The following is a 22,067-nucleotide window of genomic DNA, read 5'->3' as shown; positions in this document are numbered from 1 at the left end:
GGTGTGTGTATTGATTATGGAGGAGGCATTAGCTCTCTGGTTATTAATAGCCTGAGGAGGAAAGCCTAATGGGAGCTCTACTTCCTCCACCTGGTTTATTCATAGCAGGATCATTACTACAATAATTGACCCCCTTCCTGCTTGTCTGTCTGACTGAAGGACTGTGAAACACACTGTGTCTGTGCATCTGTCTGTCACTCTCTTTATCCATCTGTCTCTCTCACATATACACATGAACATGAATGCATTAATGTTACATGCACGCATGTGAGCATGCACTCACTCACACACACACACACACACACGCATCTCCTCCCTTGTACCCCATGCTGTGTCTCTAGTGTACTCTGAAGATTTGTATGTTTGTTTTTTTTCGCTTTTCCTCAGCTCCTTCCACTCTTTTCCATATCTAATAATCACCTCTCCCCACCCCAGCATAGGTCCCTTGAGGTGACAAATTATTCATAAACTATTTCCTGTCTTTATAGACATGCTTTCAAAAAGCTTTTCCTTGTCCACCATTTAAGCTGCATTAAGGGTGAGCACTGAGTGCATGTGTATGTGTGTGTGTGTGTGTCTGTGTCTGTGTGCATAGTATCTCAGTATCTCAGCTGCCTGAGCTCAGTCTTGGCTGAAACACCATCCTGTCCTTCAGCTTACATCTTGCAGTATTTGTATACACTGAGCTGAATCCTTTTTCTCCCCGTGTATATCTTTCGGTCTCTGCATAGCCATACTGCCCTACAACTCATTGCTTGTTTTTTCTTTGTTTTCTTTTTTTGCAGAAAGCTGCAGCAGCAAATAACTTAAAGGATACCAAAGTAGAAAAGCAGGATGTTGCAGAATTCTTTTGCAGTCTCCACCTCAATACATCTACTTTTTCTATTTATATCATCGGATGAAACTGTTCTTTCATTACTAATGAATATTCACTTGCATCTGCCCCACGCAGGTCCACTCTGCCCACACATTCCCTGTTGTAAAGCTTAATATCTGATGGCTTCCTGAGGCACAGTCTGACACAAGTGTATTGTAGTAAACAGCTGTTAAACAATTCACAGTTCATGTGTTGATTGAAAAAAAATATGGTTGCTTATCATAGTCAGAGAAAGTTAGAGAAAAACAGAAACCTAACAGCAGCTGAAAGTGGATAATATCAAGTAAATGTTGTTTTTCTGGAGTTTTTCAGCTGTATCTCTTGGCCTCCATCAGATGGAGTTTAATTATTGTCAGGGAGAAGGTTTACTTGTAATCCATCCACCCATTTTCTACACCACTTATCCATCAGGGTGGAGGCTGGAGCCTATCCCAGCTGACTACGGGCGAGAGGAAGAGTAAACCCTGGACTGGTCGCCAGCCAATCGCAGGGCTGACACACAAAGACAGACAACCACACACTCTCACACTCACACCTAGAGGCAATGTAGAGTAGCCAATTAACCTAATGTGCGTGTTTTTGGGATTGTGGGAGGAAGCCGGAGTACCCGGAGAAAACCCACACAAGTGCTAACCACTGCAGCACCGTGCCGCCCTTACCTGTAATCATGCCACTGAAGTATTCTGAACATTCTGTAATATAACAGCTGATCAGAGAACAGCCTGCAGTAGCCTTGAAAAATATTTATATGAAAATATGCGATGCTGCCCTTGATCATCTTGCTCAGGGAGAACATCTAATATTAAATATTCAATTTAACATTTTGGGGGAATTAAGAAGGACTGATTTCACAAGATGATTCATGCTGCAGCTGAAAAAACAATTTTAAATTAATTTCAATCAAACAGTTTTCCATGTATAGGCGTATGTATATATGCATGAATAGGTTTGTTTTCAATGCATGAGTTTGCATCAGTGTTTTGTGTGTGAAATGTTCTTTTCCACTCCTTTCACCCTGTAGAAATACATCCTTCCTGTATGGAACAAGGAAGATGGTTTTGTTGTTTTCCTTTATAAAGCAAGCGTGCTCTTTGTTCAGCAGTGTTTGTCCTCTCTCACCTACTTATGTAATGGATACACACACACACACACACACACACACACAGGCCAGAAAAATGAGGAAACAGGATTTGCTCCTGTAGGTTTTCGGCTCAGAGTTCCTTGTGGAGTCCTTCCTGATCTGGGTGTTGAGAGTATGTAAACATAGATTCTCAAAGAAGCGCAGACACATTACATGAACAAAAACAAAACAAGCCTACGCATCTGCATACATCCTTGTGCACAGATGAACAGGTGGGTATACACAGATTCTTGTGCTCAAAACAAATACACACACATCTTCCTTCCCATTGAGTCAACAAGTTGGCAGTGACTTTGGTGTTGGTAAAAAAAAAACACAAAAACACAGTCAATTTCCCCTCCGGCTTCCACTCAGGATGTGACAGCGATTGACCATTTTCCTGTGGACACACAAAGACAGATGTCAGCATTAGTATCCATTAACCTCTGAGCCACATTCATAAAAACACACAGCAGCTCTGCTTCCACAACATGTTTATCTAACACGGGTTACAGGATGGATTTTACTGCAACCACAAGTCAAGCCTCCTGCACCACTTTCTTCTTAATTCTTAGCTTTCTACCTCTTTGCACATACTGCAATTCAAACGAAAGAATTAATGCATTAATCTTGTGTTATCCTAACACATTTTATGTTGCAGAATTGAAATAAATGGCAATATACTGCAAATATAAAAATGACTATCAAACAAAGCATTTCTCAAGCATGGCACACCAAACAGGAGTCTTAAGGCCGGCATGTGCTTTAAACAAACTGGTTCACACTGAAAGTCATTGAAAGTCACAAAGGCAATCTCACTATAAGTAGGTCCTAATTGTAATGTCCACGAAACAATACTACTTTGAATTAAATTCCAATGGCTTAATGTAAGGGCTGCAGCTGCACAAGATCAAACAGGCACACAGAAGTCTCATTCACCTGGTTGAAAACATCGTGACAGTTCAACTAAACTCTGAAAGAGACACTGTTGACAATGGAGATAAGTGACCACATTATTATATGCATCTGCTGAACCAACTACATTATCTCATCCATATCTGTACTTAGAATAGGTGGTGTTTAAACAGGGATGAACTAACCAGAAGTTGTCAATTTAAGTGTAAACTGTAAAGGCTCATGCACATCTTCAGTTTCCTGTAGACCAAGAGGAAATATTGTATCTGTGGACACAAGAGGAGCAAACTCCCACACACTGTCCTTTAACTTGAGAAAAATATATTTTTATGCAATGTTTTCTAATGGAAACCTGAAACTGATGTTGATCAGAAGTTGCCATATTTATTTTTATTAGAAAAATAGATACAGCCTCAGAATTAAGCATCAGATCAGTAATTTGATCACGAGAGTAAGAGCACTGTCGACTGTTCGTTTTTGAACGAACAAACTTCAGCCAGCTACTCAACAGTGCTTCATTTCTCCAGAACGTTGCATGTTAGAGACTTACCTTTTTTGGTAAGAATGATAATGTTAAGTCAATGAAGGCCCTGCTCATACTGCACCATATGAAGTGCAGTGTTTACTTGGGAAAGGTTCTGGTGTATTTGGAGAGCAGGGTTTACAGGAGGGACTGTGACAACTAGAGCAATGCACCCTTAGGGTGATGCAACCTTTTTCCTTGCCCTCACCTGACCCGCATGAGACTTTTACCCCTGTACCCCAGCACTCTCATTTGCTCTACCCCCCACCCTCTGGGCCCTCTGGCCCCACCTTTTAAAAATGTCCTGCACAAAAGGCAGACTTCCAAGCAGGAATGCCATATTTGGAAATGATGAGACAATATGTGCATGAAACACACAGACCCAAAACTCTCATATTATAGTGCAGTAATAACAATAATGTATATTAGCATGCTAAGGCTGTTGATTTTACATGAGGTGAAGGATAGAAATGCTTATATTATACAATTAACTCCTATACAGAACTTTGTCATCTAATGGCAAGTGCCTTGGGACAAATATCACGTTTTGTTTGTCTGTAAAAATTCCTGTTGTTTAAAACTGTAATATGGTTATTATTTCTGGTACTCCATATCATGGTGTGTGTAACCAAGAAAATAAAAATCTGAAACCTGAATCAATTTAAAAACCTCTTTGCCTTGTCAGCAATTTACAAGATCGTGTGTGTGACCTCGCATTTGACCTTCAATATTTCAGATGCGTTTACGTCATTTCGAGCAGGTGCACTGGGTGGCAGTCGTATGAATTAGGCTTGAGCCTCTGCCTCCCCTTGCCCTATTCATCACCCCTGAAGCCCCCCCCCCACCACCCCATCTCACACCTGAAGCTGTGAGCTCTGTGGGCAGAGCGTGAAGAGGGAGGAGATGTGAGGAGATGGGAAAGAGAGGGTGGGTGTTGCTAACATTTACAGCTAGTGCAAATAAGTGGGAAACAAGGAAAGGGGGGTTCAGAGGTTTTTTTTGTCTGTGATAAAGGGGTAAAAAAAAAAAGACACACAGTGTGTGAACGCACACAGCTGAGCTATTTATAACTTGCTGAGGGAGCCTGATAGGGCAAGTCTATATATAGTGAAGCAGAGGCAGCTCGGGTGACGCTGTGAGTGCATGTGTGTGTGTGAGAAGCCATTCAGGGTGACTATCAAGCTGTGGCTCTCCAGCTGTAACCAGGATACTCCCTAACTACACACACACACACACACACACACACACAGTCATGGTCATGCTGCTGATCACCACATAATCTTATTTAATCCATTCACGTTGACGCACACAACAGTCAAAAGTTTCCTTCTGTGAACCTTCTGTGAAGAAAGCAGCACACATAGTGTTGAATGTATTAGATTAAAAAGATTAATAAACTGTCCCAGAAGGACAGAGGTCAAATGTCAAAGAGTCTTAAAGTTAACCGAATATTTATATAACCTCACAATACATTTTCTACTCTTCACCATTTCTTTTTCCTCTTCTTCTTCTTCTACCTAAAACATTGGCTTTTCTTTGCTTTACAAGATGGGAATTCAAGCCGGACCCTCACACCTGCTAACGAATGTGTTTGTGAGGGCTGTTGCTGGTTTTATAGCAATGATACAATTAACAGGTGTCTGTGAATGCGTGCACGTGTCCACACACAAATAGCAGCGGGGGGTTAGACGCAGGGCAGCTGCTGCTGTGGTCATTTGTTGTTTCAGGTGTTTTGACAGACAGACGGTGAGAGCATCAAGGAACAGCTGAACATTTGTCTGGACATGGACATCAAAGCCAGCTCGTACTGTATTAGCTCAGCTGCAATTGCGGTCTGTCTTTCTCACACATACACACCAACACACACACACAAATACACACACTATGAAGCAGATCAAGGACTTAACAGTAAAATGTAGAGCACTTCAATCAGCATTGTGTCATCACTTTTTTGGTGCTTTGATGTTATTGTCAAGGAGAATGAAAGTCGTTCTTGAAAGCTGCTTTTCACAAACGTAATGCTTGGCCATCGATTCGATATGTCAAGAGAGCCAGTATAGATGATGGGTTTAATCACATGTCTGTTATTCCTTTGTCCATTTGTTCACACAACATTAATTTCTGAGGAAATATATTGGACAATTTGACCAAGTCTTTCATCCCAAACAGACCATTGTAGTCAGTAGACAGACGAGTGGGCACAGTCAGAAATCTCTGTTATGAATCTCCTTCAGATCAAAGAGAAATAACAGACAGAACTGGCATTTCTGAAGAGGTTTGAGTTGAGTTAGAGGTTGAACTGCCACACAAACAGCACAGGCACACTTCACAAATACATGGCTGGTGTGGACAAAGCTAACTAGCTTACAGATAATATTTGTTGGCTGTTTGGGGCAAATAAACAGAGAACAAGTAAACAGTCAAACAATTAAAATAGTTCCAACAACAAGAACACACCTTTTTAATATTGCTACACCATATAATCATATAAGCACCAAGCCCACGTCATTCTTATGGTAAAGAGATGAACTTGTGCCACATTTATTATTTTGTGCTTACCAAAAGGCACTCTGCAGGACCATGACGTGTAACAAAAGTTGAATGCGCTGTCTTCCTCATGAAATAACGTGTCAAGTATTGCCCTGTGATTCACTGGTGACCAGTCCTGGGTGTATCCCCCCACTTTTATGCACAGCATTAGCACCTTTAAATTGTACACAGTGTATAATAATGAAGCACGAATGAACAACAACTTCAAAGGTAGTCATTCAGCCATCAGAAGGGAAAACCTCAAAGTACGTCCTGTGCTTACTATTTCAACAACTACTGGCAAGGTTTCTATAACATTGGGATAGGATACAATATTTATGTTCTCTAGACTTTTAGCCTTCCACCATCAAGACATAAAGATAATAAAATCTAAAAATATTTTGTGAAGAAAAGAGATTAAGCCAGGTAAGGCCTTCAATTACTCAATTACAAGCTCAGTTACTGATAAGAATAATTAGTGGGTTTGTTCTTTCCAACACCACCATAATGTGGAGTGTGATAGTCTCTGACATAGACTAACAGATGCTTGTTAGGAATGTTTGCAAGTTATCTGAGATAAATGAAAAATCACAAGGTGTCCATACATGAATTCAAAAGGAGGCAAAAAGAGACTCTGTGGGAAAAGAACATTTGTAACTGTTAAATATCAACCTTTCGTCCTGTTTTAAGATACACGCTTTCCACTCTAGGTAGAGACTAGAGCATTAATCATTCAGAAGATGGCCACAGTGTGTGTGTGTGTGTGTGTGTGTGTGTGTGTGTAGCGAAGAAAATGCCATGGCTGAATATCAAATAACAATCCCTCTGACCCTGGCCTTTTTACATGAGCTCCAAAGGTCTCATCCCTCTACATTATCACACCGCTCGTTACTTATTCATGACCAGGAGTTACACTCTGAATGCTTGCTTGAATGTGTAGCTGCTCGTGTATGTCTGATTGTATGACTGCTTCCACACAAATACATTTGCTATAGTATATACAGTAAATAGTGAGGTAGATACTGACCTTGTTAAACCAGCTTTTCGATGCACAGAACCAGTCCTGGATCATCATTTTCATTACACACGTACTTTCACATTCATTAAGTCTAGCTCACTGCCAACTCAGTTTTTTACTGTCACAGCATGCCTGCCCTTATGTTACCTTATTACCTAAAAATAACCCCAATGTATTCCATGCACTAGGATACATGATCAAGACTGGGAAAAAGAAAGCAGTTGTATATTCAGGAACTGCTAATGTCACGATGAGCTGAGGTGCTGTGATGGCATTGTGTTCAGTTCACAGAATTTTCTGAAATCAGTTAAGTGCACGTCAACCTTTCTCCAAGCTACTCACAAGAGTTTATGCTAGTCATGCTAGTAGTTCTGTGAGGCTGTGTTTGAGCAGCAATGATGTTTAGCGTTTTTACCATTTTACTTTATCATATCTTTTTTTTTCATCATTTTAGCAAATATTTGTTGACTGGCATTGAACACAAATTTAAAAACAATCCATCCATTTGTTGTTGAGCCCTTTCACTATGGTGCTGCAAATGTAAAAGTCTTGAAGTTACCAACATAACACTTCACATCAGTTTACCCTCTTGGAAACATGATTGTCTGAACCATTGAGCAGCTGTTGAGATATTTCAGTCTGGACCAAAGTAGTGGGCTGATCAACTGACCAACATTGCCACAGAGCCACATCACAGTCCTTATCAACTCCAGTGTCCACAACTCTTAACACAGGTTTTCAGTGCTGATGCAGGCAGCTGCATCAACTACTGCAAATAATGTATTGCTTCACACAGCTCACTTGGATCATCTCCTAACTTAAGGGGTTTTCTGGAAAAGAGGAGAAGAAAGTCCATAATCCTGCACCAGAAAGCCTTTTTAGACACTTTCTTTGTGGACAACACAGTTCCATCCAGCTTCTTCTGTAGGTGAAAACCAGTTACTGTTCACCATTGCTGAATAAACCAACACATGGGTATCTCTTGCCTAGCTCAGCATATTTCCCTAATTCATGATATCATATTCTGCGGGCCTTCTTAACCATAACATCTGGCTGAATTTGAGTTGTCCTAGCGTAAAGCAGAAACGCTCCAAGCAGTCGATCTGCTGTTTCTTCTACATTGTGTTCTGCATGCGATATGGTGCCTTCCAGCTGAGTGGCCAAAGAGATAAGCTGCACTCACACACAAGCACACGCACATGCGCACACACACACACAGACTCATGAGTGGACACAGGCTTGTACAGAGACATAGAAAGAGGCAGAGAAATACATCTGTGCAAGGTAGATAAGACCACTGCTGAACAAGAGCCACTCGCACATATGCCTCCCCCCCCATCCCTTTCAAACACACATTACCCACCATGTCCTGCCCTGCGCACATGCACATCGCTGAAATTTCCACCTGCATCAGTCTCAGTTACTCAAAAATCTCCTGCTGTTTTTCCCTTACAGGCATTCAAAAGAACTCACATAACAAGGACAATGAACTGCCCACCTTTGTTACATGGGATCAGTGTGAATGTGGATAACATAATAATTTGTGAACGGTGTGTAAATTAAGTCAGAATAACATTATTGCATGATACTAGATTTTTCTCTTTGACTACGCATTTGTGTTGATTATATTTTTCATATGGGCCAAGTGCCCTCGTTGAAGAGAATTCTTGTTGAAGTGACACCTCCTCCCTGAGCTTTTTAAAGCTCCCCTGTGGCACTCAGCTCTTGGAGAAAGCGCTGCACATTTAGCCATGGCATGCCCATGTATTTACCCCACACTGGCATGGGTACCTTTCACAACACGCATGACAGGCACTCCCAGTAATTGGCCTGGAGAATCACTTGAGTGTGCATGCAAACAGCTCCTTAGCATGAGGAGTTGGGCATACATCTGCTCACGCATTGGAGTTCCCTTGCACAGAAAAATACACCAATACAGTGACACACATGCACATTCAGGCAGTAGCACAAACATGCATGCGTTAATTAAGACTGCATTTACATGCAACAACACAAACATGTTTGCCTCATTTTCCTCTGCCCCGCACACAACATTTTGCTTTCATCAAAGCACCAGTTTCAAGTACAGGCTCAGAGAGCAAACCACATAGCATGAACTGAGTGTGACAAGCCAGACAGACACAGATCACAATCTCTGGAGAAACACATAAATCATCTGTCCAGTTAGAAAGAGATCGTATTGAAGAAACTGATTTTTAAAAGACAATATTATTCTTGAGAGCAAAACTGAAACAATTAAATTCAGTTTATTTACATCGTGCCAAATTACAAGAAAAGTTATCTCATGACACTTTCCAAATAGAGCAGGTCCATACTGTACTCTTTAATATATAGACCAAACATTCCCTCATGAGCAACCACTGAAGAGATAAAATCTATTCTATTTCTTTCTTATATCATGAAAATGTGCAAAAAGGCAGCTTGTTTTTTTGTTTTTTTTACTTTACTACGATTGTTAAATACTATTAGGTAGCATTATGTCTTTATGAATTTGACATAATTTCATCTTAAAAATCACAGAATATGCAATGTGTGAGGCCCAGATAATTTATTTTGATTGATGATCGAATGAAAAGGTTATAAAATATTATTTGTCATTTGTAAGGTCAATCTGTCAAAAATATGTGGATTTAAAAAAACAAAACAAAACAAAAAAAACCTATAGAGTGATTTTTCAGGCGGACTGAAAAATAAGCATACTTGGTTTCTTTTTTTCTTTGTTACTCACTCATTTGGTTACACAACGCTGGCCAATATTTATTACTTACACAAGAATGGGCCCAAATTGGCCCATGAGGCATTTTATTTTAATAAACCTGAACATTTGCATAGACAAATATCCTTAGAATATGAAACATCTTTAAAGCATCAAAGCTCTATCTCACAGCCAAGGCCCCTCAGCAATCATACAAAATCACACGCTAAACAGCCATCACACACCAGGGAATTGTGTGTGTGTGAGTGTGCATCCATGTGTCCACATTCGAACATACAGTTTAATTTGTGTGTGGATGTGTGCAACCCATCCCCCAAGCAACCCCCGCCCACTGGTTCCAGTAACATCAGTGCTCGTACTCTCTGGTGGCCATGAGGGGGAAAACCTGAAGTGCTTCTTCAGTGAATGAAAGGAGGTGGGGGAACCACCACATCATCATCATTTTTCAGACAGAATGGTGGGGGGAGGGAAGGGTGGAGGAGGAATAAAGACAAGGAAAAAAATTATGTATATGAGTATTGTTTTTTTGCCATCCATTTTACCATATTATCGTTGTTTCAAGTTCAGATATGAATGAACTTCACACACTTTCACTTTTGATGTGAGGCCTGCAGTGAAACCTCAGAGCCTGTTCCTGTAGGAACACAAAGAGATATAAATACCCTTTAACCTCTTCAAGTTCATAAAATTAGTTAATATGTCAATACATGATCTAATAAGTGTCATTGATTGGCTGTGATAGATATTGAAACTCTGCAGGGACTCTGCAAGACTCCAATAAAATTAAAAGTTTAACATAATGCATTTTCCATTCAAAGTCATCAGTCTGCACGGGTATTGGCTGTTTATCGACAGACTGAAATTGATTAATTAATTGATGACTAACTGACAAAGCACTGATTACTGACGCTGACAAGCCTTCACAAAATTCATTTAACAGCCATAAACACACAAAAAGAGTGAGCTGTCATGCATGAAAAACAGGCGTGTCCTCCTCACTGATTTCTCTCCGAAACTTCCAACCTCATTGAAATCCATGGCTCTGACCAGATTACTAGATGCTAACGTTTACTTTTATGATTCATGCTATTGATCTCCTCATAACCTCTCAGTCATCCCAGTTTGTGTCCTGCCGCTCACATACATAGCTGTGAAACCTGTTTATTATGAATAACAGTTTCATGCATGCAATGATTCTGTGAAAAGTAAAAGTGAAGAGTATTTCATTTTGGAGCAAAATCTTCCTGTGACTATACAAGTAAACACCAGTTTAACAGTCCATCTTCATTCTATTTAACACACACCCAGACACAGACACAGTGTCACCAGAGTAGAATAAGTAGAAACAAAAAATATTGATCCCTAATACCTAGCAATCATTTGTATTTCACACCCTTCTGAAATAAATATTGGGACAAATACAGTGCTAGGTTAAATGAACTGATAAAAGACTGTTGACAGTGAAAAGTAAAATGATGGGAAATCATAGATAAATGTAGAGAAGGATGGCAGGGAGGATGGGCTCAGGTAGGTGGATGAGGTAAAATTAGAGGTTAGAAGACAGGATAAGCAACTAGGGACATGAGAGTTTAGGACAAGTTAGGGGGAGGGTAGGAGGAGAAGAAGAAGAAGAAGAAGAAGAAGGAGGGATGGAAAAGCAGAGGGGGAAGGGGATGAAGAAAGAAGAGGAAGCAGGGATGTGGGGGATGGGAAGCACTGGTACAACAGCTGATGCTAAGTTATAACTGCCTCAATTAGCCAATAGGACTGCCACGGTAACAGTGTTTGAGTTGTTGCCATGGGGACCATGATGCGTCTTACACAGTGGGACGACAGGGTGGGGGAGCTGATGATGATGATGTTGTGAGATGAAGAGTTGAAGTGAGCGAGACGGTTGAAAGAGTGTACTCTGTCAAAGAGAAAAGACAGAGAGAAAGCAGGAAAGAAGGATGGATGGTGTGATGCAAGAGGAAATAATGGAGGCTTCATCAGGCTTGGTGGACTGAATGGGGAAGGAGAAGAGAAAAGTAGGGGGTGGAGGAATGAGAAGAAAGGCATGCTGTAAAAATCTGTGAATGAGGCAAGGATTGATAATTGTTTGATAACAATGGAAGCCAATATAAAGAGCCAATAGATTAGAAAAGAATAAAATAGATAGAAAAGCTTGTGGTTAGATGAACAGAAAGATGGGAGGTGACAGGAAGTGTGTGGGGGAAATCAGTTGAGAGAAGCAGGAGATATGGAACAAAAATGAATCAAAGAGAAAGAAGAGATCAAGAAAATGAAAAAGACCAAAATGTAGATGGAAATAATGAAAGGACTGATTTGAAATGAAACTGAGAGAAGAGAAGAGAAGAGAAGAGAAGAGAAGAGAAGAGAAGAGAAGAGAAGAGAAGAGAAGAGAAGAGAAGAGAAGAGAAGAGAAGAGAAGTAGGATTGCTGGAGAAACCGGCCAATAAAAGCAAGTTGGTTTGATGCAAAGAAAAATGGGCAGATTGATTGAGTTCCAGGACGGAGTTGCAGTTGTGGTGTGAAGGTATACAGAGCAAAGGAAGTGGAAGAGAGTGTGGGGAGAAAGAGTATAGAAGAGTAGAAAGGGAACAGAGGTATGTAATGAGAGAGCGATGCTGTAGCTGGAAATGGAAGGAGGGTGGAGGGATACATAGAGACAATGCAGTGGAAGTTCATTGTTATCACGCCTCATATTTTCCTCTGTTGAACATGACTCCTACCTTTCACACAGTTTGTGTCGTCAATAACAAAATGTGAATATCTTCTTCTTCTGAAAGGTGCGTATCTTCAGGCTTTTTAACCACTTTAGACCCAAACAACGTGCTGTATGATTTCAGCATTAGATAACGGTGTGTTTTGGTAGTAGTGGCTAATGTAGCCTCAAGCAGGTGAGTAGTGGACCGAGTAGCAGAGTTTTGGCCAGCTCACTTGTTTGTAACTCCACATCCCCAATCCCCAGGTCTCCGTCAGGTAAACATACAAGCAAAGAGCAAAGAGAAAAAAAGAAGAAGAAAAAGAAAAGAAAGATACATACATATGATCATAATGATTTACAGTGACAAAAATCACAGCTTTGCCTCCCGTAAGGAGATCACTTCATAGAAATTGACACTGTTCAGTGAGCCATGTATAGAAAATCACATCATGTTCTGCAGAGAGGACCGTAGTCTATAAAAAAACATGTGAAACATTTTATTTCTTCAATATATTTTTAAAAAAAGTTCCAGTCACCTTCATTGTATTAGGGTTAAGGCAAATAGGATCGAGACTATATGCATGGCTGCGTACAAGTGGGGGTAAATGAGAAAAAAAGTAATTTGGGTCAAGCAATTTTACAAAGCTGAAAGACAGAGACAGGTCAGCTGAGGTGAACGGGGTATGGGGTGAGTGTTGCGGTCTCGTGGGGTCAGTGCTCTCCTGCTGCAATTGGCTAACTGGGACCCGATCAGCAGTCTGAAGAGTGATCTGTCACTCTCCCTGATCTGGTGGAAGATGGATGTTGCTGACCAGACAGCAGCTGTGGTGCGAGTGTGAGCGCGAGTGTGGGTGTGTGTGTGTGTGTGAGAACTGCCGAGTGTGTGGTTCAGGTCCAGTCCCTGTCTCTCCAGTCCCTGTTTCAGACTCTGCCCTCCTCACATACATTGTCTCCAATTTATGCATTGTCAAGTATGTATCTGCATGTGAGTGTGTTTATATACAAGCCTATGACAGCAGTCAAACAGCAGGTGTGCCACCACCAGCGCCACAGAATTGCTCAATAATGTCAGGGCGAGAAGACTTGTGATGGCGAGTTGGCGGAGACACGCACGCTTTTTCCATATATATTCATGAAAGGCCACCTTTTCACAGCAGACAGGGTCTTTCGCTCTGTTAGTCATGTGATTTATCGTCCCGCTACGCCCGAAGGTTTATATATATATATATGGGGATGGGAGAGAGTGGAGCAAAAACCGTCAAACTGCTCAAAGCTCTCCTGTGTGAGTGTGTGACAGCAGTGAATGCACACATCCTTTTGCACACACACACACACACACACATCAGTGCAGTGTGCCACACCCATTTGAATCAGTGTTATGTATGGTCTTCCCCCAGTCTGACAGCTCCACAGATTTAATTCAGCCTTAATATCCTCCTTTGACTGATCACACACACCAAAGTCAGAGAAACTGCTCCATGTGTGCATATTTCTCTACGTGCCTGAAGCTGGGTGATCACAGTGACAGGTGCTGTGATGTAGATCAGTTGGCACATATTAATTTAAAGCCAGTCAAGTTCTCTTGTATCAGCTTGGCCAATCAGAATCTCTCTGATCCAGATACGATCCCCATGTTTTATTCCCCCCGCATAAAATGTCATGAGATGCTAAAAGGTCTCCATTACAGTGACACTTCTCATGCACAAACACACAAATCAAATGTGCAAGAAGAAAACTTTACAGTCAGCCTGTAAATATTGATAGGAGATATACAAACACATGCACTTTTCATATTCTTGTAAATGTGAGCCGCAGTTTCTCCATAAATCACCTCGAATCTTTACAAGGTTCTTTTCTGCTGCTTTCCACAGCTGGGCGGCACAAATCAGACAAGTTATCCTTGCAATGTTCTGTCCAGAGCTGAAAATGCAATAAAAATAAGAGTATTTCATAGTACATTGTATTAAGGGCCTTGTAAAAACTCCTCCTCATGCACCTTCACTTCCAAAATGAAAGAAAGATTCTGAAAAGACAAAGATGTAAATTGTTTTGCATTGAAGTCAGAGTAACCTGAGCATGGACATTTGCTTTAACAGGACAGCCAGTGGGAGAGTGAGAGCAGGTGAAACCAGAGAGTCCATCTTCTGTCATTTTGTTTTATTATTAAAATGTACTCTCTGTTCCTTAGGAATATGATATTTATTAGTACATCTTACAGAAAATACACATTACACAGAAGAAGATACTGTTGCCATGGTTGGCCTCTCCTCTAACATCCCATAAAAGATAAAGAAATCCTGAAATCTTCTCTCCATTTTTCTTTCAAAGATGACAAAGGCATCTGGTTTGGTTTCTTCTTCTCTGGGGTGTATCCAAGGTTCGTAACTGGTAAACAAGTAGCTTGAAGCCTGAATCAGCTGATGGAAGCATCTAATTCTTTTTTGTTTTTTCCTTTTTTTTTTTTTTTTTTTACAATGTTACAAAAGTTGGCTCCAAATTTGACAATTTCATAGAAATACAGCTAGTATATATCTTAAAGTGTTTTATCAAGTGTATCACCCCCATGATGGCTATAACTGACTGTTTTGATTTTAATACTGAATTAAATTTTTTTTAAATCTGCATCACTCAGTCTGTCTGTGAAATGTCATAAAACAGTGACAAATGCTACTTCAAATGTCATCACTTAGATGACTTAAAGAGGTTCATATGTGAGTCTGGAACCTGACAATTTTTGCGCTTTTGCTGAAGGTTATTTTTAGCAATTAATCGACTTCTACTGCCGACAGGATGGGATGGAAGTAAAAAAGCAGTGCATGCCCCTCTCTCACTACCACCACTAAAGTTGTGCCAGGCAACTCCAAGTAATGCTCTAAGGCATACATCTAAATTTCATTATTTTCTTCTTGAACATAACCATCTAACATAGAATGTAGGGCTTTTTCCCTTTTCCCTGAGGATTTCAAAGACCCTGACCTCTCCATTGGCATGGTTGAACTGAAAAAAACAAACAAAAAAAAAAGCTGCTTTATTTTATCTTTTTTGTCAAAAAAAAAAAAGACAGTGCACCTTAGTTTGTTTTATTAATTCTTGACACTGCTGTTGCCTCATATGGTCAGTCCACATCATAGGACCACAGAGAAGCACTACTGACCCCTCCATCTTCAGAGGATTTCTAAATGGAGAACAACTGGTTGTGAATCGCCTTCACCTTCTATTAATTAACATCAATAACGCCTCCATGCCCATTTATCTCCCATGCACCCACTAACCACTTCTACTGATAGTCCCAACCCCCTCCCTTAAACAAAACCCCTCCCCCATCAAAGACACACATCATACCCACATGCACTTACATCTATGCATGTCTTATACACACCAACCCCCATTTCTCCCATACAAAAACCTTCTTCAATTGCTCATTTCCCCCTCCCCCTGTCCCTCTTTCTTTACCTCACCCTCTTCCCTTCATCCCTTCATCACCCTCCCTCATTAGAACTTGTATCACACCCAATCTGACCACTCCAGCAAGACTGCACTGCATTGGCCATGAAGGATTTCCTTGGAAGCAATCGGGCAGAAATGCTGACTGGAAAAAAAAAAGGTTGAAATTCATTCACAGCATTGCATTGATTGGTAGTTGTCAGCTTATTCAGAATTCCTATTCAGTCAAACTTAAGTAGCTGAGCTGTAGTATCTCAAGATGACTTGATCTACATGTAGCATGTGGATCAAGTCATCTAAAACAAGCTTGTCATTTGTTTTAGCTGCAGTATTAAATGAGCAGACATAACTGTAAGGATACAGCTGACACTTTAAAAGTCTCATATATGTGCAAGAGAATCTAAAACGAGGCAAATACATTTCGGTCTGGTGCATTAGAAAAATTGCTTTTGGGGGATTTGGGAAATGTTGAAAAATGACACTCTGGGCTTTTCTGCACAATGAAGTGTGCCTTTATGAAAAATGGGCTATTGTCAGCAAACAGACCAGATATTGTGTGTCATCGTTTGATGGATGAGCACCCAGGTCTATTTTATCTAGACAGTTTTCCTGTACTGCCAACAGAACGATAAAATAACTGAAGGCGTGAATCGAACATCGAGCTCAATTCTTCATGAACATATACAATACGCAAGACCGTGCAATATTTTTGAAAGAATTGATCTATTCTGTGGGATGGAATATTACATGAATTCATCAGGAAGCTCATATGGAACTGTTTTCTCACTGTGCACAGCTTATTTCAGCGCATTGTGCTCGCACATTGTCATGCAGGATGATTTCTCTGCACCACACACAAACACAAGCACTCACATGTAACATGGATGAAGCGTGACAACGGTCAGCGAGGTGTTAGCAGGTGGCTTTCCCCCTTGGAGCTGACACAAAGAGACAGAGCATCACTTAGGCTCCACGCACACACACACACACACATGCATGCCCACAGAGAGTCCTTGATACCCACCAGGGGCAGAGTGTGCAAGCCTCTGTTAAAGACAAGCTGTCAGCTCCCCCCTCCCACCCTCATTCTCTGCATTTTAAATTTTATCTCTGTGCTCTGTCGTTCTTTTCCTCCACCTCTCCCTCTCTCTCTCTCTCACACACACACATTCCGATATAGTCCAAAAACATACAAACATGTATGCAAACACATACTCAAAACTACATGCCCACTCTTTCATGAAGGCCGCATCCTCTAGCATACAAAGTCTGAGCTAAACAGTTATAATACATTCTCTGGCACGAGAAGAATCTCCTTGGGAATTAATAAAGTTCTGCCTTATCTTATCTTATATGTGTGCCTTAATGTATTCACTGCATAGCACCAACACACATCAAGCAAGGACTTGCCTTGGGGCAGCTTCCCCACCTTACTTATCTTGCTAAGTGAGTATCTGTGTTGATATGAGTGAATTTCTTGTGAAAGTACATATACGAAATAACATATGTTTATACATGCTCAAGGTCAGCCTTCTCTATTAATGGCATCTATGGAGCTGCATACCAACATGAAACATTTTCCCTTCATTAATCTTCTCCACAGAAGGTACAGCACAGAGAACAAGCTAGCAGATTAGTGCTGTAGCTAAGTCATGATTGTATCAGCATATGACAGCAACACTCCTTTGCCTTGCTTCCATTTTTTTTCCAATCACCAATTGCTTTATTGCAGTGGAAAATTCTTTGGGGCCCAAAAAACATTTCCCTCATAGACCATTAGATAGCCACATTGGTAAAAGTGAACACCTCTAACTGCAACTGAGAAACGCTACTGCAAGTATTCAATGGGCCGCATACCCAGAAAGTAAACTCGGAAACTACAAAACTTGTCAGCATACATGCCAGGCAAGGAATTCTCACTGGACTGTATGGCCACCATTTTTGGATGGAGCATGGAGGAGATGTGAGAGAGAGAAGAAAGTCAAGATGGCAATTACCCTGGCTAAATCACTGACTAAATCAGAAAAAATACCTAACTCTGTTTTAACTTTCTGACAAGATTAAACCAGCGCTTTAGTATAGTCAACAAAAAAATCTTATGAATAGTAATCTGATAATGACCTCATTTCCACAATGAAAACAAGACAAAAGTCAATCAGTCAATCACAGGACTGACTCACAAAGACAGACAACCACACACTCTCACACTCACACCTAGGGGCAATGTAGAGTAGCCAATTAACCTAATGTGCATGTTTTTGGTATTGTGGGAGGAACCCGGAGAAAACCCATGCAGGCACAGGGAGAACATGCAAACTCCACACAGAAGGACCCAGACCGGGATTTGAACCTGGAAACCTCTTGCTGTGAGGCGACAGTGCTGACCACTACACTTAATTATGTTAGTAGCATCCTATGTTATAGATATAGTCATTAAAATTGTCATGAAATGCTGACTATTAAAAGATCAAGATCACGTGTGAGCTGCGCTGCTCATGCACAAACTGTGGCTGCTCTAAACTTAACATCTCCACCGAAATGAAAGTGGTTCCATAACTCGCATGCACTGAACTGGCAGCCTCCACAGAATAAGTGAAGAGAGATAACAGAGGGAGCACAATGAAGGTTTAACCAGCTGAGATTCAGCAAAACAAACCATACAGCAAAAATACTTTGGGTACACATCGTTTAGTTCCTGATTTGGCCTTTTTAGTGTGTAAACGTAATGTAAGTGATGGAGGAAAATGAACGCCAGAGCTTCAAGATTTGATTCAGTGCCTGAACTCTCTCTCCTGCCTTTCCTGCTTTCTGTCACCCTTATTGTTATTTGGGAACCATTAAAGCAGTGAGAGGAGTCTGCTGCCTGTTCTTCTTTTAAAAAATGAATATAATTAACACAGGCTCTAATTATGTGCAGAGAGGCCAGGGATGTAATCTTTCAGATTGGCCTCTGGTGACAATACTGCATGGTAGGTGTTTTATTTCCAGACGTAGTTTATGTATGCACTCCAGCAGAAATCCCTGTGAGGAGAGCTGGGTGTTGAGAAAAGATCAAGTACCAGCATTTCAGGTGATGTTCATGTGTATATCTCAAGACAATTAACCCTGCACTGTGTAAATGGATTTACATAGATGTCAGAGGAGCCAGTTCCTTATCATCACTGCTTCTTCCTGTTGTTTGGGCTCTGGTGGTCTCAGAGAGAGTTTAAAAGAGCAGTGATGACTGGAGGGAGCAGCATTTTCCACTCATGGATAAATTCCCGCATGAGCATAGCTATAACAATAATAACTGGGTGCTTAATAATTTTGAGTTCATAATGATAATGAAGAAAACTGTTTTAGTTAAATTGTTTTGGTCATATGTAACCTGCAAGATTTGTCCTCTTGGCAAAATAGATTTCACTTCTCCTTTCTTGTTTTTGAATTGTAGGTTATGATCTTCTGCAAGGAAATTGTTGAGATCTTAAAGTTAATGATGTCAATATTTATCAAAGCTCTCCATTTTTCTCCAAATGAGAGAATAAAACATTCAGTCATTTTGAGCTAGCTACTACAAGAGCTATATCAATGAGAAAATGTCACCTGGCAGATACTTCCAACCCATCAGTTAAAAGTACAGCTGTTAGCATTTTCATCACATTTCATTTTGATTAATCTTTTATTTTTTTAAAATGTGAAATGGTGATCTAAAGAAATTTTGAAAAATCCAGAAGCTCTGGTGACGTCCTTAAGTTCCTTGTCCAATCCCTGACACCTTGTTTAGACTGCCAGCTCAAGTTAGTTATTAGCATATCCAGATCATATCAAAATCCATTCTAGTCAGGACAACAAAAAACTACATGAAATACAATTTTTGTAAATCATAAATTTTTGCAAACTACATTTGAAGTCGAATTGAAATGCAGTTTCTACAGGGGCGTCCCAATTTCTGCATCTAGGACACACTGGGTGCTCAAATCGGATACCGAAGTCTCTCTTGTGTCACTCACAACATGATATGCAACGACAACTTCAAATACGGAGTGACGAAAGCTCATCAGAGCAGCCGAGCGGAATCCATGCTGCGACTAGCAGAGCGATATGGAAGACAACACGGAGAACAGCAGTCTGTGGACAGACGCTGAAATAAATTAACTTGACAGAACGACCATTTGGACGGTGAGATGATGGATCTTCATTTCTCATGTTTCCACGTTGAAAAGCGACATCAGTGGCATATGAAGTTACCTAATGCCTACATTGTTACCACAGCAACCCATGCAGACTGTATTCACACAAATTCAGTCTGGTCACTTGCAGAAAAACAATGTGACAGTCTCTCTTAAAGATCTGATTTGAGAAACAAATCTGATTTGCCTGCAGTCTGAGCAAAGCCAACATATTCAGTTTACATGATAGAAGCCAGAGCAAAGTAACAAACCCTCATACTTCAAAAGCTGGCAGGAGAAAATATTGAACACTGAACTGTTTTTAATAAAGAAAATATCTGAAGCAATTATCAAAAGATTTGCAGCCCTCTTCTAGTGATAAACAAATGAAAAAACTGACTAGTGATTGCAGTTTTAGATAGATTACAGATAGATAAGATCGCAGTCCACCTTCCTTGCGTATTATAAAAGTTGAACTGAAGCTCTCACTCCAACAGAAGTCACGCCACAGTTTCCCTCAAGGTTATTCATGGATGATTTACAAACCGCTTTAATGCACACTATGTATAAGAAACAGTTTTTATGTTATCAGTCTTCAATCAGTTTGAAGTGAAACAAACTTGGCCGACAGGATATTACCTTGATGTATACATCTTTAACTTTAAATGCCACAGAGCTTTGTATTCTGTTAGTGATGCTTGTGCTACCCCAGTGAATTTCCTTTGCTTATATACATGAATAATACCTGACATGCCTCATGTCTGGCAATGTATAATTCATAGATGCAGGACAAACCTTTGATCTCTGAGGACTGCAGATGGTATCAGGTCACATTTGTCCACAAGGATTAGAAGATGATTTTTCCCCACGTTTAAGTAGCAACACTTTGATTCAGTCTCCACGGAAAACATTAAAAAAGTCAAGTCGATGCAGCGAGCTGCTTGGCTTTGAGTCGCTCTACAGGGAGAGGACATGCCCAGAGAGGAGAGTGAGGAGAGAACCTGGACCTTACCAAGGACAGACTGACTGAGGGCAAGAAAGGCTCCATTAACGCTGCAGACCTTAACTCAGAATTGCATTCTGGGTGCTCATAATCTACATTTTAGGGATGAATGTATTTCCTTCTTCAGGTGTCTCTAATGGTTCTAGTCTGCTGTCTTGTTGCTTTGGCTATACAAGGCAAAGTAACAGAGATAGAATGTGTTTCTGTTGTTTCTGTTGGCTGTACATCAAAACATGTTTTCACTGTTAATTTCAACTTTTTGGTGCCTCCCTGGTTGAGATCTTCTACAGATGGATTTTTTTAGATATTTTCTTTTTTTAAAACAGATTTTTAGTCAACAATGTGACTCTAAGTATGGTAGTGAAGGTCAGTTCATCATTTTGGTCCAGACTGCAGTACATCCAGACTAAAAATTCTATCAACATTTTTAATGTGATACTTCAAAGTGTGCATAAAAGCTATGTTTAAGAAAAGGCATCTCTGTCTCTGTTCTTTCTCTCCAAAACACAGACACACCAGGTCAGACACGCTGCATTCTGCGCATATTTTAACAAAAGCACCCATCTGATGCAACCACTAAGGCAATGTGAGGAAGCCTTCCCTTGAAGAAAGGTAAAACAGATTTATTTAGGAAACACTGGCATGGTTTTGAACAGCTCAGGATTCAATCAACTTGAGGTGTATACAAAAAATATTTTTCATTTTTTTTCCATTCAGTCATAGTGTTTCTTCATTGGAGTTTTTTTTTAAATATCCAAACAAACTTCTTTCCATAAAACAAAGCTGCACAGCCGCCACACATTCTTCTGGCCGATGGTGTAACACTATGTACATCAGCATGTGAGTGTGGGGAGTTTTCCCTGTGTCGTACTCGGTGTATTTTATCTACACCAATGCTAGCAGCCATCATGCCCACAATGACAACGCAATACATTGATGTTTAGCACGTGATGTTGACCATTAGCTTACTAATATTTAACATGAAAGTAGCGCATTTCAGGGCAAAACATCCAAGAGTTTTTGGGGCATTTCTCCAAAACCTTATT

The sequence above is a fragment of the Scatophagus argus genome, chromosome 8 (assembly GCF_020382885.2).
Source record: "Scatophagus argus isolate fScaArg1 chromosome 8, fScaArg1.pri, whole genome shotgun sequence".
Classification (NCBI taxonomy): domain Eukaryota; kingdom Metazoa; phylum Chordata; class Actinopteri; family Scatophagidae; genus Scatophagus; species Scatophagus argus.
Note: the sequence above shows the minus strand (reverse complement) of the source record.